General features: G+C 41.6%; 1 protein-coding gene across 22 annotated transcripts in view; it reads right to left on the bottom strand.

The window, feature by feature from the left end:
• Positions 1–24,373, bottom strand: part of LOC140481497 (protocadherin Fat 3-like) — a 792,082-nt gene that overhangs the window by 577,394 nt on the left and 190,315 nt on the right. The window lies entirely within an intron of this gene.

Genomic DNA, 24,373 nt, shown 5'->3' with positions numbered 1-24,373 from the left:
GTTTGATAGATTTACTTATTAGGATGTCTGAGCTCCAGTGTGCAACTGTGTTTTTCAAATGTTAAGATGAGGCTGATTTTATCCTTTGATAATTATCACTATTGCAAAGAATAATCAAAATGTTGATGCTAATTGGAAGTGCACCTTAGGCAGAATTGGTAAATGATCAACTCCTTTATGACATAATGCATCAGCAAAGCCACAAGTGGAAGGTCTCACTTCAATCAAATATTGATAATTGATGCAAATGTATTTAAAAAATGAATATCATGGCACCTATGGGTATTGTGAACAACTTGACATGATTTGCACATTCAATATTGCACAATGCAGAATTGAATGTTGAAAAGGCAATGACTAAGATTAATAAGTATTAAAAACAGATTGAAGGAGGAAATTAGTTCAGTAATTTCTTGACAAAGAATACTTGAATTATCCTGAAATGAAATTAAAACAACATGCAAGACAAATGCATAATTTTAGGACTAACAAGCAAATAATATGGCCTAAATTGATGTACAGCACCAAAACAGAACCTTTAGTTGGCATGGATGAGTTGGACTGGAGTATTTTAAACTACTCCAGTACTCTTTGCCAGCAATTGGCCATATCCCTCTAAACCTTTCCTATTCATATCCCCATCCAGATGACTTAATGTTGTAAATGTACCAGCCTCCACCACTTCCTCTGGCAACTCATTCCAAACACGCACCATGTTCTGCATTTAAAAAATTGCCCCTTGGGTCCCTTTTAAATCTTTTGACCTCTCACCCTAAACCTATGGCCTCTAGTTCTGTACTCCCCGACCCCAGGGAAAAGACTTTGTCTATTTATCCTATCCATGCCCCTTATGATTGTATAAAGCTCTACAAGCTCACCCCTCAGCCTCTGGTGCTTCAGGAAGAAAAAGCTCCAGCTTATTCTGCCTCTCCCTATCCTTCAACCCTGGCAACATCCTTATAAATCTTTTCTGAACCTTTCCAGGTTTCACAACTTCATTCCTATAGGAGGGAGACCAGAATTTCACACAATATTCCAAAACTGACCGAACCAACGTCCTGTATAGCTGCAACCTGACCTCCCAACTCCTACACTTTGATGCTTTGACCAATCAAGGAAAGCATACCAAATGCCTTCTTCATTATCCTATTTACCTGTAACTCTTTCAAGGAACCAGGAACCTGCACTCCAAGGTCTCTTTGTTGAGCAACATTTCTAAGGACCTTACCATTAAGATGTATAATTGCTCTAGCTTGCCTTTTTAAAATGCAGCTCCTCCCATTTAGATAAATTAAACTCCATCTGCCACTCCTCAGCCACTTGGCCCATTTGATCAAGATTCCATTGTACTCGGAGGTTCTTCACTGCCCACTACACCTCTAATTTTGATGTCATATGCAAACTTGCTAACTACACCTCTTAAGCTCACATCAAAATCATTTATATGAACTATAAAAGCAGTGGACCCAGCACTGATCCTTGTGGCACACCACTGGCCACATGCGTCCAGTGTGGAAAGCAACCCCCACCACCACCCTCTGTCTTCTACCTTCGAGCCAGTTCTGTATCCAAATGGCTAGTTCTCCTGGTATTCCATGAGATATAACCTTACTAAACAGTCTACCATGAGGAACCTTGTTGAACGCCTTAGTCAAGTCCATGCAGATCACGTCCCCCACTCTGTCCACAATCTTATTTGTTACTTCTTCAAAAAACTCAAATCAAGTTCGTGAGACATTATTTCCATGCATAAAACTATGCTGACTATCCCTAATCAGTCCTTGCCTTTCCAAATACATGTAAATCCTGTCCCTCAGGATTCCCTCCAATGATCTGCCCACTACCGATGGCAGGCTCACAAGTCTAAAGTTCCCTGGCTTTTCCTTAGAACCTTTCTTAAATAGTAGCACCACGTTAGCCAACCTCAGTCTTTTGGCACCTCACCTGTGACTATCAATGATTCAAATATCTCAAAAGGGCCCAGCAATCACTTCCCTTGCTTCCCACAGAGTACTAGGGTACACCGGAACAGGCCCTGGGGATTTATTCACTTTATACGTTATAGCACCACCTCCTCTGTAACATGGACCATAGAATCATACAGCACAGAAACAGACCCTTTGGTCCAACTCGTCCATATTCCCAAACTGAACTAGATCCACCTGCCTGTGTTTGGCTCAATGTCTCTTCAACCCTCATGCAGTATCCATGGAGAAACAGCAAAACAGCATGGAGAGAGAGCAAGCTGATGTTGTCTGACCCGCTGTGATCTCCAACAAGTATGGTTTTCAGTACAGATTCCAGAATCTGCAGTAATTTGTCCCTCTAATCCTTTTCTATTATATATTTAGCCAAATGTCTTTTAAATGTTCTAACTATATCTGCATCTACCACTTCATGTGGCAGTTCATTCCACACACACACACACACACACACACCAACTTCTTTTTTAAATTAAAAAAACTGCCCCATATAAATCTTTCTTCTCTAACCTTAAAATGAGCCCTGTTTTGATCTCCCCCCATGCCAGGGAAAAGACACTTGCTATTCACCTTATCTTTGCCCCTCATGATTTTATAAACATGATCAGGTTAAGACTAATTCTCTCCATCAGAATTTTGCCTGGGGGGGCAGCGGCAATTGTCTTAACACCTTGAAGTCTGAATCAAACTCACGTTCACTGAACTTTCTCAAAACCACAGTATTCATTCTTCTACCACTGCCATCCTAAAAGTTTGTACTTTGAACAGTTGCAACACTGAACAGAAATTGGAGTGCATTCCAAAGTGCAGCCATATGCCTTTTGAATTAGTTCCAGGAACAGTGAGTGAACCATGAAGATTTTGTAAGATAAAGGAACTCTAGGAGGAGTGGGGGTTGGAGGAATGGAGAAGAGCGCAATTGAATGTTGCAGTGTAATGCTGATTTATAGGTTACTTTGTTTAATACTTATTATACCTTTCATGTTTTACTTTGTGGTGTAATTCTGTCAATTAATTTCTAGGCAACCAGACTCTTGTAAATATTACATGGCCCCTAATTAAAGTCTTGCAACACAATCACCACGTCTCAGACAACTAGTGATGATCAACATTAAAAGTAGCCATGCCAGTAATGCCCACATTTGATATTATTTATTTTTGTAAGGCCCAGTTGCCAGTGTGAAAGGGTGCACTCCACTAGCTTGGGTGAGTGTATCTTCAACAGCACACAAGGTGCTCAATGCTATCCAGCACAAATAGCCAGCTTTCAGACAAATGACCTCTGCCACTTAGTACAACTTGAGCAATAGATGAACTGCACGTGTTAAAAGATTAAATGTAAATCTCTCTCTGGACATTAATGTAATATTGAAGGGTTAAACTGCACTGAGTGAACATTCTGGAAGTGGGTGGGGACAACAGTCAGGCAGGAATGCGAATGCCCCCCCCCCAACTCCAATTAGACAGTTATTTGCCACTACTCCCCCTATTATCAAATTAAACTATTATTCAGAAATGCCTTCCAGCCATCCCCTGAAGTTCGGTATGTCACACCTACATTGTCTTGGGGAAAATCACTGAATCAGGAAGTCATCTGCATAATGACTCCCCAGGATTAGGGTATTTACATTTGCATTATCTCAGAGGATTATCTCATCCTACCATTGTACCTGGGGTAACACGTGACTGTGAGGGAATGACTGGGGTTGTCTTGAGTAACATATGACTATTGGGGAGTGGCCAGAGTATCTGTGAGCATAACCAACTGACCTATATAAAGGTCAGGGCCTCTTTTGACTTGACCTCGCATACCTGCAAGGGAGGGGGGAGGGGGGGGGAAGATGGTCAAAGGGGGTTACCTAGCTTGGACAAGCTTTAAATAAATTTTAACTGTATACAGAAGTTGGTGTACACGAATTGCATCTCGTGTGTGAAACCTCGGGAAAAAGAACCCAACACACATCTACCTGATATTTCCCTTTCATGTTGCACACTGTCCTGAATTGGATGCATATTTTTAATTCCTTTGTTGCCGTGGGGTCAAAATCCTGAGAACTCCAAGCAGCACTGTTGAAATGCCAAAGAGTCAGTGGTTCTTTACTTTTGTGCATTTTAAAATTGTACGTTGAAATGAGAACACCATTATCAAACTAGCATTTTAAAAGCTTACTGCATGCTTAGAAAAGCAAGTAGCCTGATACTGCAAGCATTGTGTAAACAGCTGTTCAAACAAGCAATAATTGATGTGATTGCAAATAAATTGAACCCGGGGGCTTCTATGTACAGTTGCAGTTGGGTGGCAACAAGTTGCCTTCTGTGGACTCGTGACCTATTATTGATAAAGCCTTCTTGCCTTGCAATAACCATGACATTGTTTCTCAGCAACTGAAAAGCTTCAGGCTGGGAATAAGACTGTGATTTCACCAACTTTGGAGCTGCCTCTGTTATCTTCAGTCAAAGATCATATTAAATGTGAAGAAAACTTGTTCAGATTTTCCTTAAATCAAAGCAGAACAAATAAAACAACTGCAAATGGAGGAGATCTGAAACAAAAAGAAATTGGTGAAACTCAGCAGGTCTGGCAACATCTTGGTCGGGGGGGGGAGGGAGAAAGCAATGTTTAGATTCTGGTGCTGAAACATCAGATCTGAGAGCAACTAGGGAAGAAAATGGTATGCTGAAAATAAGGTTGTGGGAGGAGAGATTAGTGGTTAGGTAAAGATGAACCCCAGGGAAAGACTTATGAAATAGGTAGACAAGGTGATTATTAAATCACTCAGTCAGCTTCTCTTCCGTCCTGGCCCACTGTCAGTAAGGCTTCATTTGTCTTCCCATTTCATATCTAACTCCCTCTCCTGGCTCTGCCTCCACTAATACACCACAAAAGGAGGTTTCCCTGGGCCAGCAGCATAAATAGAACGTTTACTACCTGCTATCAGTTCTGATCAGAGTTACCAGACTCTAGACATTACCTCACCTTTTCTTCAGTTGTTGCAAGCTGTGACTTTTAATTGATATTTGTGTTTCTCCAGACATTACCATTGCTTAACAGGAAAAGTGGCTGAGGAGCAACATTCTAGCCATCATAAAAATCATATCAGCAACAGTATTACCACTGAAATATGAATCCAGAGAACAGGTAATGTTCTGGGGACTCAGATTATTCAAATCCTGCCATAGCTGATGGTAGAATTTGAAGTCAATAAAAACCTGGAATTACAATTGAATGATTATTGAATTATTGTGGATTGTGGGGGGGGGGGGGGGGGGGGGGGGAGAGAATGTATTAGGGAATGGAAGGTTTATGGCGTAGTGTTATATGTTGACAGTTTATAACTGTTTACCCATAGCTACAGTCTAATTATTTACAATAATCAATAGCTTTTAAATGTAGAAATCTGGCCTATGCTTCCTATTAACCTGGGGTTGGAACAACTTGGGTAAAATGAGATATTATGTACACTTCAACTTGTGATAAAACCTAATAATTTTAAACTTTGTTTGAATATTTAACTTCTGGCAGTAGCAGGCTTAGACTATACCCATTTCAAACAAGTATGCTGTTTTGGAAAATGTCGGGGGATGGATTCTCAGGGGAACATAGCACGAATAGCCAAGTTTCTGGTATTGAGACTGGCTCGAATACAACGAGGGGTACGTCGGGTTCGAAGATCAATTGTGTTAAGGGATTCTCTGGTCCATGGTACAGACAGGCGTTTCTGTGGCCAGCAGCGAAAAATCAGAATGGTGTGTTGCTTCCCTCATGCCAGGAGAGAGGGGCCAGCAAGAGGCCATTGTCCACATTGGAACCAACGATATAGGAAGGGAAGAGGATGAGAGTCTGAAGGGAGATTACAGAGCGTTAGGCAGAAATTTAAAAAGGAGGTCCTCGAGAATAGTAATATCTGGATTATTCCCAGTGCTACGAGCTGGTGAGGGCAGGAATAGGAGGATAGAGCAGATGAATGCATGGCTAAGGAGCTGGTGTATGGGAAAACGATTCACATTTTTGGATCATTGGAATCTCTTTTGGGATAGAAGTGACTTGTACAAGAAGGACTGATTGTTCCTAAATTGGAAGGGGACTAATATAGTGGCAGGGAAATTTGCTAGAGCTGCTCGGGGGGATTTAAACTCGTAAGGTTGCAGGTGGACCCAGGGAGATAGTGAGGAAAGAGGTCAATCTAAGACTGGTACAGTTGAGAACAGTAATAATAGGGTAAGAATAATAGGGTGGTTATGGTAGGGGATTTTAACTTTCCAAACATAGTCTGGGACGGCCATAGTATGGAGAGGAATTTGTTAAGTGTGTACAAGACAATTTTCTGATTCAGTATGTGGATGTATCGACGAGAGAAGGTGCAAAATAAGGCAGGGAAATAAGGCAAGGCAGGTGACTGAGGTGTCAGTGGGGGAGCTCTTTGGGGCCAGCCACCATAATTCTATTTGATTTAAAATAGTGATGGAAAAAGGATAGACCGGATCTAAAAGTTGAAGTTCTAAATTGGAGATGGTATTAGGCAAGAACCTTCAAAAGCTGACTGGGGGCAGATGTTCACAGGTAAAGGGATAGCTGGAAAATGGGAAGCCTTCAGGAATGACATAACAAGCATCCATAACAAGCATCCATAGAAAGTATATTCCTATTGGGGTGAAAGGAAAAGCTGGTAGGTATAAGGAATGCTGGATGACTAAAGAAATTGAGGGCTTGGTTAGGAAAGATAGAAGCATATGTAAGGTATAGACAGGATAGATCAAGTGAATCCTCAGAAGAGTATAAAGGCAGTAGGAGTATACTGAAGAGGGAAATCAGGAGAGCAAAAACAGGACATGAGATAGCTTTGGCAAATAGAATTAAGGAGAATCCAAATGGTTTTTACAAATACGTTAAAGGACAAAAGGATAACTAGGTAGAGAATAGGACCCCTCAAAGACCAGCAAGGCAGCCTTTGTGTGGAGCCACAGAAAATGGGTGACATATTAAACACATATTTTGCATCAGTATTTACTGTGGAAAAGGATATGGAAGATATAGATTGCCATGAAATAAGATGGTGACATCTTGTAAAATGTCCACATTACAGAGGAGGAAGTCCTGGATGTCTTGAAATGCATAAAAGGTAGATAAATCCCTAGGACCTGATCAGGTGTACCCCAGAACTCTGTGGGAAGCTAGAAAAGTGATTGCTGGGCCTCTTGCTGAGATATTTGTATCGTCGATAGTCATAGGTGAGGTGCCGGAAGACTGGAGGTTGGCTAATGTGGTGCCATTGATTAACAAAGGTGGTAAGGACAAGCCAGGGAACTTTAGACCCGTGAGCCTGACGGTGGTGGACAAGTTGTTGGAGGGGATCCTGAGGGACAGGATGTACACGTATTTGGAAAGGCAAGGACTGATTAGGGATAGTCAACATGGCTTTGTATGTGGGAAATCATGTCTCACAAACTTGATTGTTACTTCCTCAAAAAAGGATTGATGAAGGCAGAACAGTAGATGTGATCTATATGGACTTCAGCAACGCATTCCACAAGGTTACCCATGGGAGACTGATTAGCAAGGTTAGATCTCATGGAATACAGGGAGAACTAGCTATTTGGATATAGAACTGGCTCAAAAGTTAGAAGATAGAGGGTTGCTTTTCAGACTGGAGGCCTGTGACTGGGGAGAGCCACAAGGATCGGTACTGGGTCCACTACTTTTTGTAATTTACAGAAATGATTTGGATGCGAGCATTAGAGGTTCAGTTCATAAGTTTGCAGATGACGCCAAAATTGGAGGTGTAGTGGACAGCAAAGAGGGTTACCTCATATTAAAGCAAGATCTTGACCAGATGGGCCAATGGGCTTAGAATTGGCAGATGGAGTTTAATTCAGATAAATGTGAGGTGCTGTACTTTGGGAAAGCAAATCTTAGCAGGATTTATACACTTAATGGTAAGGAGTTTTGCTGAACAAGGAGACCTTGGAGTGCAGGTTCATAGCTCCTTGAAAGTGGAGTCGAAAGTAAATAGGATAGTGAAGGCAGCGTTTGGTGCCACTGTTGGAATATTGCGTGCAATTCTGGTCTTCTTCCTATTGGAAAGATGTTGTGAAAGTTGAAAGAGTTCAGAAAATATTCACAAGGATGTTGCCAGGGTTGGAGTATTTGAGCTATAGGGAGAGGCTAAACAGGCTGGGATTGTTTTCCCTGGAGCGTCGGAGGCAGAGGGGTGACCTTATAGAAGTTTACAAAATTATGAGGGACAAAGTCTTTTCCCTGGGGTAGGGGAGTTCAGAACTAGAGGGTATAGGTTTAGAGTGAGAGGGGAAAGATATAAAAGAGACCTAAGGGGCAACTTTTTCACGCAGAGGGTGGTACATGTATGGAATAAGCTGCCAGAAGAAGTGGTGGAAGCTGGTACAATTGCAACATTTAAGAGGCATTTGAATGGGTATATGAATAGGAAGGGTTTGGAGGGATATGGGCCAGGTGCTAGCAGGTGGGACTAGGTTGGGTTGGGATATCTGGTCAGCATGGACAAGTTGGACCGAAGGGTCTGTTTCCATGCTGTGCATCTCTATGACTTGATTTCCAGTGTGTTACCCCAGTGAATTATGACAATACTTACACCAAATGAACTGCAATGGTTGCAGATGGTAGCTCACCACTATGCTGTAAAGCAATTAAGAAATGGGATACAAATACTGACCTTGCTAGCAATGCTCATATTATATCATTAAGAAAACAATGCCCTTTAAAGAACACACTCAACCACTGTGTATATTTCAACAACTTCAATTAGTGGTATAAATAGTGTTGTCAAGATTAGACTGGTGCTGGAAAAGCATAGCAGGTCAGGCAGCATCCCGATGAAGAGCTTTTGCCCGAAATGTCGATTTTCCTGCTTCTCAGATGCTGCCTGACCTGCTGTGCTTTTCCAGCACCACTCTCATCTTGACTCTGATCTCCAACATCTGCATTACCCACCTCCACCATATTAATATTGCTATTAACATTGCAACAGTCACTTTAAATCAAATCAGCATTTAACCTGAAGATGATGGATCGCAAAACGGAATTGGTGGAAAGTGTCTCCTGCACGTGTAGTTAAGAAAGGATCATTTGGATCCATAATTATGTTGGCAATTCTGTCTGGCAGGTGTTGTAATTTGTTTTGTTTTTAAATCCTCTGATGCACTCTGCCATCACACCTACAAATTACACAGTCAAAATGATGTAGTACCAACTGAGTGTGATGTTTTAAAACATATTTTGGATCTGCTGCAGTACCCTTAGTATTGGAATTGCAAGTATTTCAAAAACAAATGTTACAGCTTTCCTCTTTTTGGTACTGGTACCCAGAGATACTGTTCCACTATTTACATGACATTGAGAATTTGAGCAGTTTTTTAAAAAAGTTTGTGTGTATGATAATTCAGAATTTGAATGAGTTTTGTTTTAAAATGGATTTTGATGCATTGTTGCTTCGCATCATGAAAATACATCACAAGGCATGGTCTTGCATAAAGTGCTGACCTCTGTCTTCTGGCAGTTTAGATTAGATTAGATTCCCTATAGTGTGGAAACAGGCCCTTCAGCCCAAACCGACCCTCTGAAGAGTACTCACCCAGACTCATTTCCTTCTGACTAATGCACCTAACACTAGGGGCAATTTAGCATGGCCAATTTACCTGACCTGCACATTTTTGGACTGTGGGAGGAAACCAGAGCACCCGGAGGAAGCCCACGCGGACATGGGGAGAATGTGCAAACTCCACATTGCTATGCAATATTAAATTAAGTATTGTTATACTCTAATTTATTTGATTGCTTGCTATGATTTTAAGTACTTTCCTTCACAATTTCTTTTGCAGTAATAGGATGTTAGTTTTGCTATTTTAAGCCGGTCTTTTTGAAGAAAATGATTTTTATTTTTAATTCACATTCCATGCAAGCAATTAAAATGTCTGTGTACTTGAACAATTGTAGCTAGTGTTTACGATTGGAATGATTCTCAACTTCAGGTTTTTTGTATTTATTATCAATCAGCTCCCATTGTTTCAGTACCTTCCACATACTGCCATGAAATTTATAAACACATGCAAGGCATGTGGTTGTAAAATCTGACCTTGCACTACAACAACTTACATTATCATAAGCAGACATCTGGCTGCATTTTATCTTCAAACCTACTGTAATAGCTTTCAAGTACACTTGAAAAATGAGAAGCTTATGTTTTACATTACATTAAGACTTTAAGGTCTATTCTGTCTTTATTCTGCTGGTACAAAGTAATATTTTGTGTTGGTTGCCGACTTAAATGCAATTTCTACCTTACTATCATAGAAACATTTACTTCTTGACAGTGGCGCCAACTTCTTTTACTGCCTGTTTTTTGAGTGGTGGGAGTTTAGTTCCAACATGTACAATTTAAGAACTACCAGGGAAGAGACTTTACAGTGACTTTTTTTTTTAAAAAGGTCAAGTTCATATATATACACATGGAGAACTGCGCCACGGTTTCTAGTGAGACTGGAGAACTGTTTATCAAAAAGTCAGTGAGAGGGAGAAGAAAGGCTTTTCTTATTTAGTGTGAAAAGAAAATACTATGGGTTTAAAATGCAGTATCATTGGCCACAACACATTAGGTGGCTGTTCAGCCTATTGCATCCTTGCTGGTGCTCTGGAAGAACAACTGCTTGTCTTACTTCTCCACTTTGTGAAAAGTGTTTTCTCTTCAGATAATGATCAAATAAAGTTGGTTCCACTATAATGCAGTAGTTCCTTTCTGTTACAATCCCATGTAATAAGAAAATCATATAATAGCAGCACTATTTAAAGTAATAGGGCCGGAGTTGCATTATAACCAATACATGTTTTAAAATTTCATGCTCGAGAAACGGTCTCCCAATTCGTCATTAATGAAACGCACGTTATAGCAGAATTACTTGTACTCTTGAAAGCCACAATTCAGCCTCTGACACAGTCTCAAACATTGTATTCCTGGTCTTGACCACTGGCTGTGTTTTGTTTTACAAAAGTCCTTTTTTTATTTTGCTATTCACCTTAAATCACTATCCTTTAGCTCCACATATATGAGAGTGTCTCTCCATCTCCTTTGTCCAGGTTCCTCAATCATGAACACTTTGTTCAGATATATCCTCCTAACAGACTCTTCAAGAGGAGACATACTTCTCCTACAAGTAGCGTCTCATCTGTGGAATCATTTTTGTAAATCTTTTCTGCTTTCCTGCCCTTCTGAAAACATGGTGCTCAGATTTAGATACAGTACTCCAGTTAAGGATGAAACAATCCATTATAAAAGGATCACCATACACTCCTTTGACTTTGCACTCTTGGGCTGGATTACAATTGCCAAGGCAGATAAAACAGGTAAATGCTTTACACACAGTTTTAAAAAAAACCTAAATCTTGTTTGAAAAGGCCAAGAATTGTGCATTTTGTTTTGCTCCAAATAGAGGTATGTGCCTGATGTACAGGTTTTGTCCACCAAGTCCAGAATCAGATCTTGAGTGAACACAAGGATGGGTAAATGTCAGGTCTAACTTGGCTCACTGGAGCTTTGTTCCAGTTGTAATCATAGCAGACCCCTCATTCCCCAAGATCTCTCATCAACCCCATCATGACCAAATCACACCCCATCTCCCCCTCAGTTGTCTAGAGGGCAATAGAAATGCAGATAGCCCTGCCTTTACTTTGTATGCTTGGGTCAGATCTTGGTTGATAAAAAAAAATGTTCAATTGTGATGTTTGACATGGGAATTTATTGACTTTGCTTGACTGACATAATTAAGTGCTTTGCGATCACTTTTGTCAGTGTCTTGATCTTGAGTAATTGCATTAGTTGGTTGTAGTGTAAGGTGTCTCTGCATCGTCCTTTTCCTTCCTAGAGAACCTTCCTCACCCAGACTCCAAATCTGAAGCTAATGCAGAGCTTATTTGTCAATTTTCTTGCATTCTTTGCTGCATCTTTTCTACATTCGTCTTGTCCATGGGGTACCACTTTTATTTTCTCATTTTGACAGAGATCTCGAGTATCCAATTAATCTTTCTAACTCATACACTAGCTAGCTAGGGTGAGTTGTTCTTCAGAGGGTCAGTGTGGACTTGATGGGCCAAAGGGCCTGTTCCCATAATATAGGGAATCTAATCTAGCCTTGTCAATGGCTCCTTAGATACTTTCTTCATGATAGTTGTGATGAATTTTCTGCTCTGGGAAAACAAATGGCCCTTGTTCTCTTCACCATTTTTAGCAATGTTTTCCAATTCTATAGCATTTTGATTCTCTAGGATCTTTTGAATATGTCATAACCTCCCAGTTGTGCTTATTTCTCTCAAAATGGCATGTGAACCTCCTGTTGCCACAGCAACAGGATTAGTATTTTGTAATTTTGATAAACTTTGGATTTTTATTCTCAACATATTATGAATGTAACCAGCGTAACTCAAGTGAAGGCTTCACATCTCCTGGACTCGAACTCAAACTCTCCTTGATGCTGTACTCTTTATCAAAGTATTGCTTCTTAGCAATGCCAAATTAAACAAAGAGTGAATTGTTTTTGACAAATCTATTAAGAGATTGGAGTGTGACCAGCAAGTAAACTATATTTAGATTTTCAAAAGAACATTAAGGTAAATGAAAGGGTATTGCAGAAGGGGTCATAGGTTTCAATTATACCTAGGCATTGATGAAGGATTTGGCTAAAGGACCAAGCAAGAATGAACAAAAGTTTAAAAATTGGCAGGCTCTTTCTTGTGGCGTGCCACAAGGACCAGTGCTGCAGCCTCAGCCACTTACACTTTATAATGACTTAAATGAAGAGACAATGTGACATATGAGTGACACAAACAGGTAGGACAAACTGAGGCGGCAAACGACAGCATATGATCAAACCCATGGAGATGGAATGTTTGGGGGCTGCAGGTTAGGGTGCAAAATTTAGGGAAATGTGCATCAGGACTGCCCTATGATATCATCTTGTCTCAATTTTTTTCCATTGGAGGCTTCAATGTTGCTACATGTGTTGCAACAAGGGAAATGAAGGAAGTGTTAACTGGATTAGAGGCCATTTTATTTATTTGAGTTGTGCTGGTGACTCAGGCGATCTTGCTTTTGTCTGCAGTTCTCACAGCTAAGAGTCTAGACAGCAGCAAGGGGTCAGTGTGCCATGATGTGTAGATGCAGTGTTCATTTTGAAGGATCAAATTGGCAAACCTTAGCCTACTCTTTACATTCCAGTTGCGGACATATCCGTCAGTCATCAGGGTTTAGCTGTTGGTGGTGTCATCAGCAGATCACCTTGTGCTTCCCTCTCTTGCTATATGCCACCAACCATCTCAATCTTCACAGCAGGGCTGCTGCCTGGCTTTCACTTCTATCACCCAGTGTTCCTCTGCACAGCAAATTCCAGCCAGCCTGCTAATTGGTTGCCCTCTATAAAATTTAAACTGGTTGGAAGGCTGTAGTGAGATTCTGACCAAAAAAGGGTCCCATCTCAAATATTTTCAAACTTTAGACTATTCACCATAAAAAATCCAGAGACAGACAGGTTAAGTGAGTGGACAAAACAATGCAGCATAGGAAATGTCAAATTACTTCATTTTGGCAGGAAGAGTAGAAAAATATCCTTTGATTCACAAAGAAACAAACTTTGATGCATGAGAAAACAAACTTTGATGAGAGATGATGTTTTTCATGTACAAGGATAATCTAAAGTTAGCATGCAGATATATCAAGCAACTAAGAGGACATATGGTAACTTGATCTTCATTGCAAGGAGTTGGGAACTCAATAATAAAGAAGCTTTGTTAGAATTGTTCAGACTTTGGTGAAACTACTTGGCAATCCTTTAAATGTTCTTCCTGGTCATGCATATATTTAATTTGAAAAGCCAGAATTTGCTCATCAACTTCCAGACTGCTATATGACCATGGATCAGTTTAGGAGAAATTTTGATTGTGTGAAATTTTGATCTTCATAGCTCAGGAAGAATACACATGCCTTAGAGGTGGCATAATGAAATTTCACTGGATTGACATCAGAAAAGATTGTTCCATAAAGTAAAATCATTCTAACATCTCAAATTTAGAAAAATAAGCTGTGATCACATTGTTCAATGCAAGATTGAGAGGGTTTGAAAAGTGAGGACTGCAGATGCACGAGATCCTGATTCCTGATGAAGGACTTATGCCTGAAATGTCGTACCTCCTGCTCCTCAGATGCTGCCTGACCGAGGATTTGATAAGGACAACATCTCCATTCGCTTTCCTGGTGGGAGACTGCAGAAGTAGGGCCACAGTCTAAGGACATAGGCTTACAACTGAGATGAGAAATTTCTTTACTCAAAGCAGAATATTGGGAATTCTCTACCTTACAGAATTGTTATCAATTGATTATATTCAACATTAGGATTGGAGTTTTGAAATTGGGATGATCAAGCTAATGGTGATCAAACAGGACTAGGAAATGGAGGTTGGATAATGAGGTCTGATCATGCAATAGTGAGTGTGCTCAATGAACTGTATAATGTATACCTGCTCATGTTTCTTCTGAATCTGATGTGAAGTAGCACTAGTAACTTTTGGGTTTTGCTGCACTTTTGGCTTCTGGGCTGATATTTGATTTTCCCCAGATTGTATCAATTTTATTTATAACAGACCCTGCACAGCATTTTGTGCTAATACCATCCATGGCCATGCTCTTAAGCATAACAATGTCATCAGCAAAACATTTGGTCCTGAGCTGAGAATTAAATTGCATGTCAACCCAGATTCAGACATTGGGTATATCTCCAAAGCTGTACGTGGGAACTCTATAAAAGTCATTTTGCAGTAACTCCATTGGAATTGCCTGGGAAGTTTAAACTTAGGATGGGTAACTCCTCTGCTCCCTGGAATATGTCAGAGAGGTCTAAGTTATTTAGGAGTTAGAGACTTCTGATAATTCTGACTGACTCATTAGACAGACATAGAACTACCTCCAACATCTATATCACTGTATAACAAAGTATCAAAATGACCCCAAAAATCCCTAATTAATCTTTCATAGGATAGCTTCACTGAAATTTGAGTTCCTATTTTCATACTAAGCTTCTTGCTCAGCCCTCACTGTTATAATGATCCCTTTAGTCAAATTTCTGCATATTTACTTATTGCAATTTTCTTTAGTTAATACTTCTCCCAGAGACCATTAAAATAAACCGCTAACTCTGCTCACTTCTTAGTTATTACAGATCCCTTAAACCCATACTAAACACCTTTCCATAGGTCGTCTTTCTCTGACTCCTCCACACCCTCTGCTTTTGGAGATTTCTTACTCATTTCAAAGCACATAAGGACTTGTCACGAGTTCATGACTGTTTGCAGACTGCTAATGATACTTCGGATGTTTCGGGATCCCTTCTCTCTCTGGGTTGTAAAACTCAAGTCAGCAAATGATTGGTATTTATTTTGGTATGTTCTCATGATGTCTTGCAAGTGATTTTCAAAATGACTACTCTGATCTTAGAAAGAGGCCTTTCAGTGCAGGAAGTCTGTACCACCAAAGATACACTAAATCCACCGTTCAGCATTAAGCCAACAGCATTGGTGTAATTTCAAGTGCTCAAAGTACTTCCAAAAAAAAAAGGTTGTCAAGTTGCCTGCCCCAACTACCATCCCAAACAGAGCATTCCAGACATCAACTCACCTTGGATGAAAACGGTTTATCTCAAATCCCCTCTTCTCCACCTGCCTTTCACCTTAATGTTATGCCATCTTGCTATTGACCCTTCATTTAAGGCAAACCGCTATTTTCTATTTGCCTTGTCCACGCTCCTCAAATCTTTATATACCTCTCTCAGGTACCCAAACTGCTCAAAAGAAACAGTCCAAGTTTATCTAACCTGTCTTCATAGCAAAAGGTACTTCATCCTAGGCAACATTCTGCTGCATCTCCTCTGCACCCTCTCCAGTGCAATCATATCCTTTCTTATAGTGTAGAGACCAGAACTGCACAGTACTCCAGCTGTGACCTAACCAAAATTCTGTACAGCTCAAGCATGACCTCCCTGCTGTTATAATCTATGCCGCGATTGATCAAGTCTCCTGGATTGCTTCTATACTATTCTATTCATTTGCCCTGTCACCTAAAAGAAATTTGCAGACAAATACCCCAAGATCCCTCAGCTTCCTAGCATCTTGTCATTGAGTACTCCTTCGTCTGGTTACTACTTCCAAGAGGCATTACCTTACCTATCAAGATTTGGAGATGCCGGTGTTGGACTGGGGTGTACAAAGTTAAAAATCACAACACCAGGTTATAGTCCAACAGGTTTAATTGGAAGCACACTAGATTTCAGAGCGACACTCCTTCAGGTGATTGTGGAGGGCTCGATCGTAACGCAGAATTTATAGCAAAAATTGGCAGTATGATGTAACTGAAATTATACATTGAAAAATTGATTGTCTGTTAAGCCTTTCATCTGTTATGAAAGAAGTGAAACTATCACTGTATTCTGTGTAAATCACAAAACCCTTTTTTAAAGGTTGCATTCTCAGGTTAGCTGTTAACAATGGTGATAGCTAGACAATATGTTGAAGGTGTTAGCCCCCTGTGTTCTCTATGACCTGATGTCTAGACTGTTATCTCACTTTTTAGATTAGAAATCAGTTTTACATAAATTCATGCAGTTTTTGAGCTCAGAGTTCTACATGAATGTATGCAGTTTTTGAGCAAAGTGCAATGTAACTCTGAAAGTACAAATTCACCCCACAAAATAGGTGTGTCTCTGTCTGTCTGCCTGGGGTGGGGGTTGCGTGTGAGAGAAAATGTGTGTAGTGAGTGCAGAGTGTCTTAAGTCTGTGAGGGGGTGCGTGAGAGTGTGGGAGTGTGTGTCTATATAAGGGTGTGTGTGGATGTCCGTGTGCCAGTGTGTGTCGCAATGGTGATCACCTGTAAATGTGACATGAACCCAAGGTCCCGGTTGAGGCCCTCCCTATGGGTACCGAACTTAGCTCTCAGCCCCTGCTCAGCCACTTTCCTCTGCTGCCTGTCCCAAAGTCCACCTTGGGAGGATGGTCACCAGAAGGTCCGAGGCTGAATGTCCTGGAATACTTCTGTCTGTTGATTATTGAGTGGTGCCATTCACCCGTTGTCGTAGCCTTTGCTCGGTTTCCCCAATGTACCATGCCTCCGGGCATCCTTGCCTGCAACGTATAAGATAGACAACGTTGGCTGAGTCACATGAGTACCTGCCATGTACAAGATGGGAGGTGTTCCCATGTGTAATAGTGGTATCTATGTCCACAATCTTACATGTCTTGCAGCGTCCGCCGTGACAGGGTTGTATGGAGTTGTCCTGAGAGCCGGGCAGTTTGCTACGAACAATGATCTGTTTGAGGTTTGGCAGTTGTTTATAGGCAAGTAGTGGAGATGTGGGGAAAGTCTTGGTGAGGTACTCATCCTCATTGATAATGTGTTGCAGGTCACAAAGAACATGGCGTAATTTTTCAGCCCCTGGAAAGTACTGAACAACAAAGGGTACCCAGTCAGTTGCAGCACGTGTCTGTCTCCTGAGGAGGTCATTACGGTTCCTTGCTGTGGCACGTCTGAACTGGCGGTCGATGAGTTGAACATCGCACCCCGTTCTTGTGAGGGCATCCTTGAGTACTTCCAGGTGTCCGTCACGTTTCTCATCTGAGCAGATCCGGTGTATGCGTAGGGCTTGTCCATAGGGAATGGCTGTTTTAATATGTTTTGGGTGGAAGCTGGAGAAGTGTAGCATTGTGAGGTTGTCTGTCAGTGACTCCTTGCCATGGGTCCAGAGGAAGAAAATGTCATCAATGTACCTGGTGTACAATGTTGGTTGAAGATCCTGCATAGAGAAGAATTCTTGTTCGAACCTGTGCATAAAAATGTTGGCACATTGGGGTGCAAATTTGGCCCCCCATGGCTGCTCAGTGTCTGGATGAAGAATTGGTTGTCAAAGGTGAAGACATTATGATCGAGGATAAAGTGGATGAGTTGTAGGATGGTGTTTGGAGACTGGCAGTTATTGGTGTTGAGTACTGAGGCCTCATCCCACGTACTTCTCGTGTAGGCGACTTCTACTGCCTTCCAAAGGTACACACAGCCAACACACAGTGACGTCCCATCGTGACGGGTAATGGGACCCTATGTGAGAATCTCTCCGACTATGTGGAAGGCATCTTGAAACCTATTGTATAGGGGATCTCCAGCTTCTCGCGTGACACTACGGATTTCTTACAGAAACGCAGCACCCACGGACCAGTCGAACCGGGAACATTCCTCTTCACAATGGCCGTTTCTGCACTCTACACCAGTATCCCCCACAAGGATGGCATCGCGGCAACAGCCTCAGTACTCAACACCAACAACTGCCAATCTCCAAACACCATCCTACAACTCATCCGCTTTTTCCTCGATCACAACGTCTTCTCCTTTGACAACCAGTTCTTCATCCAGACACACTGAACAGCTATGGGGACCAAATTTGCACCCCAATATGCCAACATTTTTATGCACCGGTTCGAACAAGATTTCTTCTCTATGCAGGATCTCCAACCAACATTGTACACCAGGTACATTGATGACATTTTCTTCCTCTGGACCCATGGCAAGGAGTCACTGACAGACAACCTCACAATGCTACACTTCTCCAGCTTCCACCCAAAACATATTAAAACAGCCATTCCCTATGGACAAGCCCTACGCATACACCGGATCTGCTCAGATGAGGAGAAACGTGACGGACACCTGCAAGTACTCAAGGATGCCCTCACAAGAACAGGGTGCGATGCTCAACTCATCGACCGACAGTTCAGACGTGCTACAGCAAGGAACTGTAATGACCTCCTCAGGAGACAGACACGTGCTGCAACTGACTGGGTACCCTTCGTTGTTCAGTACTTTCCAGGGGCTGAAAAATTTCGCCATGTTCTTCGTGACCTGCAATACATGATCAATAAGGATGAGCACCTCACCAAGACCTTCCCCACACCTCCACTGCTTGCCTATAAACAACCGCCAAACCTCAAACAGATCATTGTTCTCAGCAAACTGCCCGGCTCTCAGGACAACTCCATACAACCTTATCACGGTGGACGCTGCAAGACGTGTTAGATTGTGGACATAGATACCACTATTACGCGTGGGAACACCTCCCATCTTGTACATGGCAGGTACTCATGTGACTCAGCCAACGTTGTCTATCTTATACGTTGCAGGCAAGGATGCCCGGGGGCATGGTACATTGGGGGAACCGAGCAAAGGCTATGACAATGGATGAATAGGCACCGCACAACAATCAACAGATAGGAGGGGGTTCCCTCCCAGTTGGGGAACACTTCAGTGGTCCAGGACATACAGCCTCGGACCTTCATGTGACCATCCTCCAAGGTGGACTTCGGGACAGGCAGCAGAGGAAAGTAGCTGAGCAGAGGCTGATAGCTAAGTTCGGTACCCATAGGGAGGGCCTCAACCGGGACCTTGGATTCATGTCACATTACAGGTGATCACCATTGCCACACAGACACACACGCACCCCCTCACAGACTTAAGACACTCTGCACTCACCACACACACACCCCACCCCAGACAGACACACACACACAGACAGACAAAGACCCACATGCGCACACATTTTGTGGGGTGAATTTGTACTTGCAGAGTTACATTGCACTTTGCTCAAAAACTATATACATTCATGTAGAACTCAGAGCTCAAAAACCGCATGAAAACTCTTATCTCACTTTTTAGATTAGAATCAATCTAAACATCAGGTCATAGACAGAGAACACAGGGGGATAACACCTTCAACATATTGTCTGGCTATCACCATTGTTAACAGCTAACCTGAGAATGCAACCTTTAAAAAAGGGTTTTGTGATTTACACATGAAAGAAGTGAAATTATCACTGTATTCTAACAGATGAAAGGCTTAACAATATTTTTCAATGTATAATTTCAGTTACATCACACTGCCAATTTTTGCTATAAATTCTGCGTTATGATCGAGCCCTCCACAATCACCTGAAGGAGTATCACTCCAAAAGCTAGTGTACTTCCAATTACACCTGTTGGATTATAACCTGGTATTGTGATTTTTAACTTACCTATCAAGTTAAGACCATAAGATAGAGGAATAGGATTAAGCCAATCAAGTCTGATCTGCTATTCGATCATAGCTGATATTTCGTGACCCTGTTCTCCTGCCTTCTTGTAAACCTTGATCCTATTTATATCGGTCTTAAACACATTCTCAATGATTTGGCCTCCATTTGTTGCTGCAAATCAGTTCCACAGATGCAGCACCCTCTGAAGAGGTTTCTCCTTATCTCAGTTTTAAAGTGTAATCCCTTCATTCTGAGGCTGTGCTCTCAGGTCCACGTTTCTCCAAGTGGAATCACTTCTACTATCAAGGACTCTCAGCATTCTGCAAATTTCAATGAGATCGCCCTTCATCCTTTAGACTTCATTGGGTACAGACCCAGAATCCTCAACTGCTCACAATACAAACCCTTCATTCCAGAGATCATTCTTGAAAACCTCCTCTAGTCTGCCTCCAATGCCAGCACATCAATCTTTCGATACAGGGCCTAAACCTGCACAGTATTCATAGTCTGGTCAGAGCCTTAGCAGTGTATCCCCATTCATGTATTCTCGAACACTCTATGAATGTTAATGCTGCATTTGCCTTCCAACTGCCAACTGAACTTAAATCTTAACCATGACAGAATCCTGAGCAAAGTGCCCCAAGTCCCTTTTTTTGCTTTAGATTTCTAAAGCGTTTCCCTGTTTAGAAAATTGTCTAGCTGCTTCCTACCAAAATGTGTAATTTGACACTTTCCCATTTTGTGTTCCATTTGCCATTTCTTTACCCACTCTCCTAACCTATCCAAGTCTTTCGGCAGTACCCCGCTTTCTCAATATAACCAGTCCTTCCACCTAACTGTGATCTGCAAACTTAGCAACAATAAGTTCCTTTCACCATATCATGAATGTATGACGTGAATAATTGTCCCAACACCAACCTTAGTAGACCAAGTTTACACGAATAAACCCAATTGGTTTTCCAACAATTGACACGGATTTAATTTCTTTTCCTAATAAGGCAACCCTATTTCTTTTCTCCCCCCCCCCCCTCCATTTATTTGCTTTTCCTTTTGATAGGGCATGTATTCTGGAATATTTAGTTCCCAACCTTGATCATCATGCATATTCAATTAGCCATTGACCTGCGCATCTGACCAAATTTACATTCTCCTGTAACCCAAGACCTTTTTCTCATGCTCAACCACTTGGCCAATCTTCAAGACATCTGCAAACTTGCTTTCCATCCCTCATAACACATTTATCTACACCTTAAAACACATTAACCTTTCACAGAACCAAAAACAAAACCAAATCTTTTTCCTCCAGTTAAGAGCCCATTACACTGTCAATGTACAGGCTGTTCTGCTATAATGTGAGTTTTGTTAATATAAGTTTGCTATTGTATAATTGATGAACTGGGAACACTTTCTACAACGCAACCTTTAAAAGAATGTATTGGTTATAACGTGATTCAGCCCCTTTGATTTAAATGGTGCTATTACCCAATTTTCCTAACAGGATTGCACAAGAATGAACTACTGCATTGTAGAACTGACTATAGTATGAACCTTACTGATTCAACTTCTGCACCAATCTCTTTACCAGGCCTCCAACCCAGACTGCCCCAACATCCACCCCTGATCTAGTGTTTTGACATCCTGGCCCAGTCTCACCAACTGACTTGTGACCTCACTGCCCAATTCCTTCCCATATCCTTCTGTTTCACTCCTCAGTGCCCAACTACTGCTGATTTCCCTGCCACACTTTCCACTTCACTCGTCGTTACCCTTTAATCCTGCCACTCTGCCCTCTTGCTTATTTACCTCTTAGCTTTTCAAGTAAGCTTTGAGATATTTAAACACGTTCGAAATAATGGCAGCTTAGACTTTAGAGGCTGTGGCTTTTGAAAAGATGCAGTGTTGCTCTCCCCAAGGATTCATACATAGTTTGGAAGGATTCTCTGTTCAGATTATGGAGGCAAATAACATTCTGCCCTCAAACTTTTCAGGTCTATCTTCCATCAGAGATTTCAAACCAGGTGAGAGATTGAACCATTGTTTTCGTGGCTCAGACTGTTTATCGCCATCCCTGTACCTGCCCATCTCTACGACACCTTAGCCAAGTGATTTGTTCATTGTACTTCACTTTAACCTCTGTTCGCCACCATTATTTTAAGGATCTTGCTTCTTTTCTAACTGTTCTCCGGCTAATATGGGTGCTTGCTATTTCTATATCTGCAGCTAAACTCATTTATATTCCCTTTTGAAACTGTGTGACGAGTTTCTAATATCCCCTATAGTATCATCACTGCTATTGCCCTTTGTACAACTCTGCTTTGGAAATCTAATTTCTCTTATTACAAGATTGCCAGGGTTGAACAGTTTGAGCTATATGAAGAGGCTGAATAAGCTGCAATTGCTTCCCTGGAGCATCAGAGGCTGAGGGATGACCTTATAGAGGCTTATAAAATGAGGGGCATGGATAGGGTAGATAGAAAAGGTATTTTCCCTGGGGTCGGGGGGTCCAGAACCAGAGAGCATGAATTTAGAGTTGGGAGGGGGAAGATTTAAAGGGACTCAGGGGACATCCTTTTCATGCATAGGGTGATGCATGTATGGAATGAGCTGCCAGAGGAAGTGGAGGAGACTGGTACAATTACAGCAGCATTTAAAAGGCATCTGGATAAGTATAGGAATAGGAGGAGTTTAGAGGGATATGGACCAAATGCAGACAAATGGGACTAGGTTAGTTTAGGATATCTGGTCAGCATCGATGAATTGGATCAAAGGATCAGTTTCAGTGCTGTATGATTCTATGACTAGATTTGATCAGCGATTGTCAGCATGGCTTTGCCAGAGGGAGGTCATGCATAACAAACATGATTGTATTTTGAGTGGAAATGATCAGATGCGTAGATGAGGGCAGAGCAATTTATGTGGGTTCCAAAACAAAGCCTTTGTCAAATCTAGGGCAACTTGGCAAGGATCCCAAATTAGTCTGAACAGACTGAAGGCGATGGTAGAAGATGGTAGATGTAGGAACAGAGACCGGTGTCCAGGTCCATCTGACAGGGATCAGTGCGGAGTTCCTTCCTGTGCAGAATAGAAATGAATGAAAACAGGAGAGTTTTGAGATGAATAACACTAAGTTTGATGACGACATGAAGATTAGCCAGGTGGTTAATATTGCAACATGAAGTCAATTTATAGCAAAATGCAGATGGATTGGTCAGATGTGCAGATCCATGGCAGATGGAATTTAATGCTGATAAGGGTGGTGAGGTGATCCACTTTGGAAGTAGAAATAGGACAAGAGTACAGAAGGTCGCAAGAGATTAATAATTTCTAAGGAAGCATACGGGACACGTGCCTTCAATTGAGGCATAGATTACAAAGAGGGGGTCATGCATGAGCTGTACAGAACTTTAGTTAGGCCACAGCTGGAGAAGTGTGTGCAGTTTTGGTCTCCACACTAAGAAAGAATATGATTGCACTTGAGAGGATGCAGAGTAGATTCACCAGGATGTTACCTAGGATAGAGTGTTTTCGCCATGAAGAGAAGAGAGATAAGCTTGGATTGTTTTCTTTGGAGCAGGAAAGGTTGAGGTGGGGGGGGACCTGGCAGAAATATATAAAAGATTGAGGAGCAAATAGGAGGACAAAGCAAATAGAAAACAGCTGTCCCCCTTCATTAAAGGATCAAGAATAAGGGGGCGTAAGTTTAAGGTGAAAGGCAGATGGTTTAGAGAAGATTAAAAATGAAACCATTTTTCACAGAAGGTGTAGAAATCTGGAATTCATTGCCTAGGAGGGTATTAGGGGTGGGAAGCCTCAACTCTGAAGAAAGCATTGGACTTGAAATATCATTACATTGAAGGTTATGGGCCAAATGCTGGAGAGTGATTTTAGTGTGGAGAAGACAGAGCAGGGCCAAATGGGCCAAAAAAAGGGACTCTGCTATATGACTTACAGGTACTATAAGTTTTACACCTCGACCTGCAGCATGGCACACAGCAGAGGTGGCATACAAGAGACAAAGTTGCTTCAACAGACAGGAAGGGCAAGAGGCATCTCAGCAGATGACTATTTCACTTAGCATTTTCAGGAAACAACACTCCAGCTTTTGAAAGAATAGGGTAACAAGGGAAAACATCATACTTGTTCTCATTTTTATAGCTCAACAATTCTCTCACTTCCAGTATTCAAATTCTCCTTTCAAAGTCATTACTGAGCTGCTTCTATTACCTTTCAGACACTGCATTCTAGATCATAACTCCACATTAAATCAACCGGGACT

The sequence above is a fragment of the Chiloscyllium punctatum genome, chromosome 9 (assembly GCF_047496795.1).
Source record: "Chiloscyllium punctatum isolate Juve2018m chromosome 9, sChiPun1.3, whole genome shotgun sequence".
NCBI lineage: Eukaryota > Metazoa > Chordata > Chondrichthyes > Orectolobiformes > Hemiscylliidae > Chiloscyllium > Chiloscyllium punctatum.
The sequence above is the reverse complement of the archived record's forward strand: the minus strand, read 5'-3'. Positions and strand labels throughout refer to the sequence as shown.